Source organism: Haematobia irritans, chromosome 5 (genome assembly GCF_050003625.1).
Source record: "Haematobia irritans isolate KBUSLIRL chromosome 5, ASM5000362v1, whole genome shotgun sequence".
Lineage (NCBI taxonomy): Eukaryota > Metazoa > Arthropoda > Insecta > Diptera > Muscidae > Haematobia > Haematobia irritans.
In genome coordinates, this window is record NC_134401.1 from 141,345,915 (window position 1) to 141,358,896 (window position 12,982).

The 12,982-nt window shown below is 25.7% G+C and overlaps 1 protein-coding gene across 1 annotated transcript in view; it reads left to right on the forward strand.

The window, feature by feature from the left end:
- Window positions 1-12,982, forward strand: part of NaCP60E (Na channel protein 60E) — a 424,396-nt gene that overhangs the window by 227,151 nt on the left and 184,263 nt on the right. The window lies entirely within an intron of this gene.

Below are 12,982 nucleotides of genomic sequence, written 5' to 3' on the forward strand. Positions count from 1 at the left end.
AAATACATGGACGGACGGACAACATGGGCTAGATCGGCTCAGCTCGGAGTCGATCGCTATATATTTTATTGTGTCTAAAATCAATATTTCTAGAGGGCACATTTTTTGGCAGAACAAAGTTATTATACCCTGACCACTATGTGGTTTAGGGTATAAAAACATATTGCCTTCAAAAAAATTAAGTTATTTGCGACGATTTGATGATGTGATTGCTTTATATGTGGGCGAAAAAACACAAACAGCTATCGTTACGGCCCTCCAGCATATAAATATGAATAAATCTTTTGTTTCTCGTAACATTGCCACGGTTGGTAGAATTTTACGAAAAATGGTAGATATTTTACTGTTTGGTAGAATTTTTAATATTTTGGTATATTTTACAAAGAGGAACTTCATAAATTTTCTATAGAAAAAAAATTTTGACAAAATTGTTTTTGAAAAAAAATTTTGACCAAAAATTTTCTATAGAACTAAAATTTTGACAAAACTTTTTATAGAAATTAAATTTTGATAAAATTTTCTATAGAAATAAAATTTTGACAAAATTTTCTGTAGAAATAAAATTTCGACAAAATATTCTATATAAATAAAATTTTGAAATTTTTCTATAGGATATAAATTTTACAAAATTTTCTATAAAAATTAATTTTTACAACAATTTCCATCAAAATGAAATTTTGACAAATATTTCTATAGAAATAAAATTTTTAAAAAATGTTCTATAGAAATAAAATTGTTAAAAAATTTTCTTTAGAAATAAAGTTTTGACAACATTTTCTATAGAATTAAAATGGTGACAAAATTTTCTATAGAAATTAAATTTTGACACAATTTTAAATTTACATTTTTGAGAAAATTTTCTATAGAAATACAATTTTGACGAAATTTTCTATACAAATAAAATTTTGACAAAATTTTCTATAGAAATAAAATTTTGACAAAATTTTCTATAGAAATACTATTTTGACAACCATTTTCCATAGAAATAAAATTTTGACAAAATTTTCCATAGAAATAAAATTATGACAAAATTTTCTATAGAAATAAAATTATGACAAAATTTTCTATAGAAACAAAATTTTGGCAAAGATTTTCCATAGAAAAAAAATTGACGGAATTTTCTATACAAATAAAATTTTGACAAAATTTTCTTAGAAATAAAATTTTGACAAACTTTTCTAAAGAAATATAATGTTCCCAAAATTTTCTATAGAAATAAAATTTTGACAAAATTTCTGTAGAAATAAATTTTGACAAAATTTTCTATAGAAATCAAATTTTGACATAAATTTTCCATAGAAATAAAATGTTGACAAAAATTTCTATAGAAATATAATTTTGACAAACTTTTCTATAAAAAAAGAAAATTTGACAAAAATTTCTTAAAAATAAAATTTTAACAAAATTTTTTTATAAAAATAAAATTTTCGCAAAATTTTTCATAAAAATTTTTTTTTGCTAAATTTTCTTTAGAAATAAAATTTTGACAACATTTTCTATAAAAATAAAATTTTGACAAAATTTTCTATTGAAATAAAATGTTGACAAAATTTTTATAGAAATAAAATGTTGACAAAATTTTCTATACAAATAAAATCTTGACAACATTTTTTATAGAAATAATATTTTGACAAAATTTACTACAGAAATAAAATTTTGACAAATTTTTCTATCGAAATAAAATTTTGACAAATTTTTCTATAACAATAAAATTATGACAAAATTTTCTATAAAAATAAAATTATGACAAAATTTTCTATAGAAATTAAATTTTTGAGAAAATTTTCTATAGAAATTAAATTTTGACAAAATTTTCTACAGAAATAAAATTTTGACAAATTTTTCTATCGAAATAAAATTTTGACAAATTTTTCTATAAAAATAAAATTATGACAAAATTTTCTATAGAAATTAAATTTTTGAGAAAATTTTCTATAGAAATAAAATTTTGACAAAATTTTCTATAGAAATAAAGTTTTGACAAAATTTTCTATAGAAAAAAAATTTTACAAAATTTTCTATAGAAAAAAAAATTGACAAAATTTTCTATAGAAAAAAAATTGACAAAATTTTCTATAGAAAAAAAATGTTGACAAAATATTCTATAGAAAAAAAAATTTGACAAAATTTTCTATTGAAATAAAATTTTGACAAAATTTTTATAGAAATAAAATTTTGGCAAAATTTTCTATACAAATAAAATTTTAACAACATTTTCTATAAAAATAAATTTTTGACAAAATTTACTACAGAAATAAAATTTTGGCAAAATTTTCTATCGAAATAAAATGTTGACAAAATTTTCTATAGAAATAAAGTTTTGACAAAATTTTCTATAGAAATAAAGTTTTGACACCATTTTCTATAGAATTAAAATGTTGGCAAAATTATCTATAGAAATTAAATTTTGACAAAATTTTCTATACAAATTAAATTCTTGAGAAATTTTTCTATATAAATACAATTTTGACAAAATTTTCTATAGAAATAAAATTTTGGCAAAAATTTTGACGAAATTTTCTATACAAATAAAATTTTGACAAAATTTTTTATAGAAATAAAGTTTTGGCAAAATTTTCTATACAAATTAAATTTTGACAAAATTTTCTATACAAATTAAATTTTGACAAAATTTTCTATAGAAATCAAATTTTGACAAAAATTGTCCATAAAATAAAATTTTGACGAAATGTTCTATACCAATAAAATTTTGACAAAATTATCTATAAAAAATAAATTCTTACAAAATTTTCTATAGAAATACTATTTTGACAAAATTTTCTATAGAAATAAAATTTTGACAAAATTTTCTATAGAAATAAAATTTTGACAAAATTTTCTACAGAAATAAAATTTTGACAAAATTTTCTATAGAAATTAAATTTTGACAAAATTTTCTATAGAAATAAATAAAACTTGGTTGCATAATACATATGTCATGTTAGGTCACGAAATTACACACCTATAATCATAGCTTGTGTCTCAGCACCTAAAGCGGTAAGCAGGAGTTATCTGTTAATAAATTCTATAACAGAAATTAAAATATAAATTTTTATATACTTTAATATCACTGAAAGCTTAACATTTTGCGGAGAACACACGCTTAATAAATTTATCTAGAGTCCATATCATAAAGCCGCAAATTGTTCAAACTCCATCAAATAGTGGAGGCTGTAAAAAGTGATAATATTCTTACAAAACGATGTAATATCTTTTTTTGCAAGTCATGTGAGCCCACCCACCATTTTGCAATAATTTGCTTACTTCTCATCTTTGCCCATGTACTAAAGGGAATTTGCCCTTAACTGGGGAAAAAACAGTATGAAAATTTAATACCTTAAATCCCCCACCTTCTTTTGGGAAATTCATGACTCCCTTAAGCCAACAAAAAATATCCCATCAATATGATTGCTTATCATAAAAAACACACTCCTTGCTGAAACTAAACGTAAACATAATGACGTAATGATCGATTACGAAAAAACACAAAGACCACTTAAGAGATGAATTTTTAATTCCATCATTAAAGGGGGTGTTAAAATTGCACTTAAACTAAGCGAGTTACGACTATGGTATCGGGTGTTGTCGTACTTCGATGAAATATTGGCTAAAGTTCTAATAATAGCTTGTTTTTTCGGTCCCCATGCCATGAGGGAAATGGTTCTCGGTACTACATAGAAAGTTTTAGATGTAGCAATCCATTACTTATTTTCCACATTTTTGTTTTTTTTTTCGAAGTCATAGTTTGTGGCTAGGATTGCTCAAAATTATTCATATTTAAAAAACAGGCACCATTCTTTAGTGGGGCGTTAATAATAAATTTCCCTTAAGGCAGAAATATTTTTTTTCCCAAAGAGTAACAAACTTTGGAGTGTGTGTGTATGTACTACGAACAAGAGAGAGATGTACGATAATTCTCTAGAATGTAGAGTTGTTTGTACCCATTTTCTAGTTACAATAGCTTTATATGGTTGTGTACTCACTCTCCACGTTTAGAATTTATCATCATGAGTATTATTTTTTACTCCCAAACATGCTATGATTTCTCATTTTCAACTACAGTTTAAACTCGCATACAATCTCACACACACTAACCAACGCTTGGTATTCATGTGCCCCGGAATAACTCATTCACTTTTATGAGCACCGAGGATTAAAGTTCTATAACACAATCATACATAGCATACATACCTACCTACTCACTTGTACGTAAGTAGTATATGCATGATAGAACTAGCTCCATAAAATCTGCAATGATGATGATAATGCTGATGACGACAATGAGAATAATGGTAATACTGATGATTATGATGTTGCTTATGATAATAAAGACTACTACTGTGATGTCTGTGGTGATGGCAATGGTGATGATGATGGGGACTATAAAAAAATCCCATTTAAAAAGACAACTAAACTAAAACACTTTAGCTGCAAAATAAAAACCCAGAGTTGCTAAGCTAACACACACACAGTGATAAATTGTTAGAGAGAGTGAGAGTGATTGTGTAGGGAAATGATACTCACACTCAACCATAAAAAAAAACCGAATAATTCTCAGAACAAAAAAATTCTTAAATGTATTAAACATGTTCCAAAGTGATTCGTTTTTGTCAAATTTAGACCAAGTCATGGGTATCCTCTGGCAACAGTTAGTTATAAATGTTTTTTCAAGTGTTTCGAAAGGATCAAAGGATGGTTAGAAAAATTAATATATGGGGATGTAATAAGTTTCGTTTGTTTTTTTTCTATGCTTTGCCTAATCCCTCGTTTGTCATTTATTGTAGCGTTTTTTGTATTCCATAGATTATGACCACCATAATATTTATTGGCCATCTAATATGGATATTATGTTTTTTCTGTCATTCTAAATTTATCATATACGGTTTATTTCAATTGCAATGAAATAGTTATTTACACATTTTCATAATAAATTAAATGAGAAGTGTAAATACTACACACGGAGAAACCATTGATATATTAATATGTTTGAGAATTTTCTTAAAATATTTTGCAAAATTTGGAAAAGATTTTGACATACGTGGCCAGAATTTTGCCATAAAAGTTTGCTTAAAAAAATTGTTACTAAACGGGGGTGTTATGAACACATTTGTGGAAATTGGACGCTACACTATCCCAGCAAACAAAGGGTCGCCATACAAGTAGTGAAAATGTTCTTTTTGGATACGAAAGTGTTCCAAACTTGGTGGAGAAGCGAAGAATTTAACATGGCCTTGTCATAGGACGGATGGCCACCATTTCAGCAGCCATTGCACTGAATTTGCATCACTTCTTAAGGTGTAATGTGAATTCAGTGTTTTGGATGCGAATTAAGAAATTTTGTGATATTTTGACAAATAAATAATTTATACAATTTTTTATGATTTTTAATGCATTCTAATGCTTGTCTGGAATGTTTGACATCCAATATTTTCAAAAATTAGCAATTTTTCTAGAATGGATTGATTTTTCGGCAAAATTTAAATAATTTGTACCATTTTATTAATTCGTAATTAAGGTTAGGTTAGGTATAATGGCAGCCCGATATTTCAGGCTCACTTAGACTATTCAGTCCATTGTGATACCACAGCGGTGAACTTCTCTCTTATCACTGAGTGCTGCCCGATTCTATGTTAAGCTCAATGACAAGGGACCTCCTTTTTATAGTAGAGTCCGAACGGCGTTCCACATTCTTAATTTTCTTTTAACCTATTTGAAATAAAAAAAAAATAATTTCCCAAAAAGCTAGTTATAAAAAAATTGACTCAACTGAACTTCCTGTGCAGTTAAAATAAAGAATCTATAGGATGACATTTTTAGAAGAGCTTTTAAAGTTGTGCCTTTAGAAGAACTTCCAATACAGGGAATATATATTGGATTAAGGGGTATCATAGAGAAAGTAGGTTAATAAATGATTTAAAAAGGCGCGATCTAAGCGCAAGAGGAGGAAGTTTATTATGCCTTAGGTTAAGTTGGCACCCCATTTATTTGGGGTTCACTCAGGCTATTCAGTCCATTGTGATAATTATGCCTTGTTTCGTAAAGATTGATCTCGATCCACTTGTACACACCGAAAGCCAAGGAACAGTGGAAACTCTCGCAGTAGTCTGTCCTATAGGCCGGACACGTTATGGTCACCGTAGTTTGGGATTTACCAAGTGTGGCTACCGACCACATGTCTCTGTGCCGATTTATTGGGCCAATTCGACACTGAGTCTTCAAAACACGGCTATTTTGTAAGGAAGCGATTTATAGCCATTATTTTTTTCCTTTGCTAAAATAGTTCAAAAACTGCTACCCAATTCCTACGTATTCTTGTGATTGGGCCCTGGGCTAATTCTCTCTGATTCCAGACGTGTTGGGCCATCCAAGTGGATCGATTTATATGACCACATTTCCAAACTGTTTTGTATTCTAAGTATTTATTTGATCAAGCTCGTACATATCTGAGCCAAATTTCTTACCGAGCGCTTTGAAATTGCCTGACTATCCTGATTGCCATCAGGTCCAACCGTGACAGCCGATATAAGATCATCGACTCATGGGTCGATTCTAAGTCGATCAGGTCGACGTGGCCATTAGCCACGTTACCAGGATTGTTTAATTGAAAACCGCTAGATTTCCCCCAAAACATGCTAAAGAAACAAAAAGAATGTAAATGCTTTATATATCCAAATTCACAGCGGTTATTACAGTTAATGTTTCGATTGAGCTTTGAAATTTGTGGAAAACCTTATTCTAAATGCAAGGGTGGGGAGACGTCGTGGTGCAATCACGGTTGCCACCGTTGGCAGAAGAGATATATTTTTTAATGTTTGGTAGATTGGTAGAATTCATGATGCTTGGTAGATTTTGCTAAATATTCCTCTCCAACAAAGAGGTACTTCACAAACTTTTATAGAAATAATTTTCTATAGAAAAAAAAATTGTGAAAAAATTTTCTATAGAAATAAAATTTTGAAAAAAAATTCTATAGAAATATGCCCATATGCAAAACAATTTATTGACAGTTTATCGAATGAATTTATATGACAAAAGTAGGCTTGAAGTATTCTGTAACATTATTGCATATGGGGGATAAAATTTTGACAAAATTTTCTGTAGAAATAAACTTTTGACAAAATTTTCTATAGAAATAAAATTTTGACAACATTTCCTATAGGAATAAAATTTTGACAAAATTTTCTGTAGAAATAAATATTTGACAAAATTTTCTATAGAAATAAAATTTTGACAAAATTTTCAATAGAAATAAAATTTTGACAAAATTTTCTATAGAAATAAAATTTTGACAAAATTTTCTATACAAATAAAATTTTTACAAAATTTTCTATGGAAATAAAATGTTGACAAAATTTTCTATGGAAATAAAATTTTGACAAAATGTTCTATAGAAATAAAATTTTGACAAAATTTTCTATAGAAATAAAATTTTGACAAGATTTTCTATAGAAACAAAATGTTGACAAAATTTTCTATAGAAATAGAATTTTGACAAAATTTTCTATAGAAATAAAATTTTGACAAAATTTTCTATAGAAATAAAATTTTGACAAAAAGTTCTATAGAAATAAAATTTTGACAAAATTTTCTATAGAAATAAAATTTTGACAAAATTTTCTATGGAAATAAAATGTTGACAAAATTTTCTATGGAAATAAAATGTTGACAAAATGTTCTATAGAAATAGAATTTTGACAAAATTTTCTATAGAAATAAAATTTTGACAAAATTTTCTATATTATTATTTCTATAGAAAATTTTGTCAAAATTTTATTTCTATAGAAAATTTTGTCAAAATTCTATTTCTATAGAACATTTTGTCAACATTTTATTTCCATAGAAAATTTTGTCAACATTTTATTTCCATAGAAAATTTTGTCAAAATTTTATTTCTATAGAAAATTTTGTCAAAATTTTATTTCTATAGATAATTTTGTCAACCTTTTATTTCTATAGACAATTTTGTCAAAAGTTTATTTCTATAGAAAATTTTGTCAAAATTTTATTTCTATAGAACATTTTGTCAAAATTTTATTTATATAGAACATTTTGTCAAAATTTTATTTCTATAGAAAATTTTGTAAAAATTTTATTTCTATAGAAAATTTTGTAAAAATTTTATTTCTATAGAAAATTTTGTCAAAATTTTATTTCTATGGAAAATTTTGTCAAAATTGTATTTCTATAGAAAATTTTCTATACAAATAAAATTTTTACAAAAGTTCTATGGAAATAAAATTTTAACAAAATTTTCTATAGAAATAAAATTTTGACAAAATTTTCTATAGAAATAAAATGTTGACAAAATTTTCTATAGAAATAAAATGTTGACAAAATTTTCTATAGAAATAGAATTTTGCCAAATTTTCTATAGAAATAAAATTTTGACAAAATTTTCTATAGAAATAAAATTTTAACAAAATTTTCTATAGAAATAAAATTTCGACAAAATTTTCTATGGAAATAAAATTTTGAGAAAATTTTTTATGGAAATAAAATTTTGACAAAATGTTCTATAGAAATAAAATTTTGACAAAATTTTCTATAGAAATAAAATTTTGACAAATTTTCTGTAGAAATACAATTTTGACAAAATTTTCTATAGAAATACAATTTTGACAAAATTTTCCATAGAAATAAAATTTTGACAAAATTTTCTATAGAAATAAAATTTTGACAAAATTTTCTATAGAAATAAAATTTTGACAAAATGTTCTATAGAAATAAAATTTTGACAAAATGTTCTATAGAAATAAAATTTTGACAAAATTTTCTATAGAAATAAACTTTTGACAAAATTGTCTATAGAAATAAAATGTTGACAAAATTTTCCATAGAAATAAAATTTTGACAAAATTTTCTATAGAAATAAAATTTTGACAAAATGTTCTATAGAAATAAAATTTTGACAAAATTTTTTATAGAAATAAAATTTTGACAAATTTTCTGTAGAAATACAATTTTGACAAAATTTTCCATAGAAATAAAATTTTGACAAAATTTTCTATAGAAATAAAATTTTGACAAAATTTTCTATAGAAATAAAATTTTAACAAAATTTTCTATAGAAATAAAATTTCGACAAAATTTTCTATGGAAATAAAATTTTGACAAAAGTTTCTATGGAAATAAAATTTTGACAAAATGTTCTATAGAAATAATATTTTGACAAAATTTTCTATAGAAATAAAATTTTGACAAAATTTTCTATAGAAATAAAATTTTGACAAAATTTTCTATAAAAATAAAATTTTGACAAAATTTTCTATAGAAATAAACTTTTGACAAAATTGTCTATAGAAATAAAATTTTGACAAAATTTTCTATAGAAATAAATTTCTGGCAAAATTTTCTAAAGAAATAAAATTTTCTATAGAAATAAAATTTTGACAAAATTTTCTATAGAAATAAAATTTCGACAAAATTTTCTATGGAAATAAAATTTTGACAAAATTTTCTATAGAAATAAAATTTTAAAAAATTTCTTATAGAAATAAGATTTTGACAAAATTTTCTATAGAAATAAAATTTTGACAAAATTTTCTATAGAAATAAAATTTTGACAAAATTTTCTATAGAAATAAAATTTTGACAAAATTTTCTATAGAAATAAAATGTTGACAAAATTTTCTATAAAAATAAAGTTTTGGCAAAATTTTCTATAGAAATAAAATTTTGACAAAATTTTCTAAAGAAATAAACTTTTGACAAAATTTTCTATAGAAATAAAATTTTGACAAAATTTTCTATAGAAATAAACTTTCGACAAAATTTCCTATAGAAATAAAATTTTGACAACATTTTCTACAGAAATAAACTTTTGACAACATTTTCTACAGAAATAAAATTTGGCAAAATTTTCTATAGAAATAAAATTTGGACAACATTTTCTACAGAAATAAAATTTGGCAAAATTTTCTATAGAAATAAAATTTGGACAACATTTTCTACAGAAATAAACTTCCGAAAAAATTTCCTATAGAAATAAAATTTTAAAAAATTTTCAATAAAAATAAAATGTTGACAAAATTTTGTATAGAAATAAAATTTTGACAAAATTTTCTATAGAAATAAAATTTTGACAAAATTTCCTATAGAAATAAAATTTTGACAAAATTTTCTATAGAAATAAAATTTAGATAAAATGTTCTATAGAAATAAACTTTTGACAAAATTTTCTACAGAAATAAAATTTTGCAAAATAAAATTTGTTTGTTTGGTATTTTTTTTTTTTTTTTGATAAAATTTGCTCAAAATTTTGATAGAATATTTTTGACTCAGTCTATAGACGTTGCTATTTTCTACCCGGTATTCTGAATAGTTTTGAATATTCTAAACTAGCTGCAACAAATACCAAGAGTGAAAATTGTTATAAACTTTAATATTAAAATTTTAAATAAAAGATTTACAAAATATCTGTAAAGTCGATTCAGGTTTAGATTTTGCCAGATGCAAGAGTTTCATAATGATTTGTTTAAAATTTTGCACAAGATTTGCATTTGATATCGTCGTGAAATGTGCCAAATTTTCTTGAAATCGATTCAGATTTACATATAACATAGCTCCCATATATATTTTTCGCTCGGTTTACACTCTTATGACCAGAGAGGCCAAAGTTTTACTCCGATTTACTTAAAATTTTGCGGAGATATTAGACTTAAAATTCATACTATGTATCACAAGTTTTGCCCAAATCCCTTCAGATTTAATTATAGCTCACATATATAACCAAGTTCGTATTAAAAATCAAGTTTACTTGGATCCAAAGATCTTTACCTTCCTTTGAAGATATTGATTCCAAGCCAAAGATGCGGCTTCTTTAAAAGAAAGACATTTTTATCTAGCTTTAAATCTAGAGTCTATAAAATTTAAAATAGGATACAGATCTCATTTATCGAATTTACATTCTCTTTTCGCGGTGTATTAAGATATTCACGTACAAAAAAATGCCATTTTAAAAATCCAAATTATAACAGATACTTCAAAGTAAAAATTGTTTTCTTAATTCTTAAACAAAAGAATTTTAAACCAATGATGTAAAATCTTCAAAAGAAGTCTTTCCAAAATTTGTTTCCTAAATTAAAACAATTTCAAGCAAAGATTATAATCCTTAATTAAACTTCCATTATTTTAAAGAAATGTGTCCTTAATATTTTGTAAATTGCGCACCCAAAAATTTGGGTCGCGTAATCTTTAATGTCACGTAAATATTTTTTTTATTTTTATTAAATATGGATAGGATATCAAATTTCGGATTCGGGAAATTCCGCTCTGTAACATTATCATAGGGAAACGATTAGAATCGATCTTTAACGACAAATGGTCTTGGTTCTGCGTTTCCCAAAAAACCTATCAAGACTTTATTACTTCCATTCGCAATTCTCCTGATGATATTATGAGAGGCAGGCATCCTGTATATAGAAATATTCGATCGACTAACACCACCGTGTAATGAGAATATAGTCATCGTCCACCACTTTTTTGATGTGACTGATTGATTTAATTTCATAAAAAGTTGTGGGAATATTTCACTAAGACCATATCTCAGTATTTTAACTATAAATCATGGCTGATTAAGGAGGTTGAATCACGATAACAAAAACAACAAATTTCAATATGTTGTTTACAATTTTAAGAAGTCAAAATCAGCTGATAAAAGAATCGTATGGCATTGGTAAAAGTGGCAATTATTTATTCTTTCAATTGTCCTGAAAAAATAATTAAAATCCAGAGAAAAATAAAGGTTCAAATTTAATGTGTCACCTATGAGTGATTGTGAAGTGGATAATTCATCCGAGGAACGCCGATATGAGACAAATAAGACTATAATACCCACCAAAGTTAAGAATGGAAGTCAGTCAAATGAATCTTCGCTATCTATTAACAAAAACAGTTTATGATGCAGTTTAAAAACTGATGTGCGTGGTATTTTGGGTCTGGAATATGTTATCAAGATACTCAAGTCATCTTTGAACAAATCTCCAGCTATGAATGCACGAGTTTGTTTGAGATGCATTTGCTATGCAGTGTCATTTTGAGAGCTGCAATCACCATAAACATATGATTTTGACATCTTAAAATTTTGTCGAAATAAAAAAATTGTAATCATATGGGCCCATGATTTAACCTTCTTGTTCAGCCATGCTATAAATATGTCAGTACCTACTTTCGTCGTCCACCACTTTTTTGATGTGATAAAAATTCTACCCTTGTCATATCGCAACAAACTTGTCTAATATGTAGCAAGATTTTACTATATTTACTAACCTAATTAATTTTATAAAAAAAAGTCCTGGGAATATTTCTCCAAGACCATATCTCAGTATTTTAACTATAAGTATGTCAGTACCTTCATTCGCATTTATAGATATATATTCATCGCCATTCAACATCTCCCACCCTAGTCGGTACTCTATTTTTCTATCAACATAACAAGGAGTCATTTGCACACTTTGACATTTTCTTCTGCGATGACATCGCATAAATTCAAACTAAATATTTTTATGAAAGTCACACAGTAATTGACAGCTTATGAAAAACGCATGTTTGAGTACCATCACCAACTTAACGCTACAGCATGTCTAATCGTACATGTATCCCACTCGATGAATCGTTGCCATTGCATCCATCCTGCGTGCATACTCTTCTCGGTTGTCTTTTTTTTTCGAAATAACCATATTTCAACAGCATTGCGAAACTGTGATACAGAGATAACGATAACTAAAGATAATGATGGTGCTATATGCTGGGGGTGCATTTGATGGACACATGGGTGAAACTAGCATTGCATCTGGTTGAAGCATAGAAATGGTAGCGCATACGAAGAACATTTATAAAGAACCTAGGAAATATAACCCTCAACATTAAATACAAAAAAGACCAGGTAGATCATGAAACAAAAAATGAAAAAATGAGTGTGACATTTTTTAAGGTTCCGTACATTCTTCTTTTTAGAGCACTCTCCTTCTGCTTCACCTGCCTT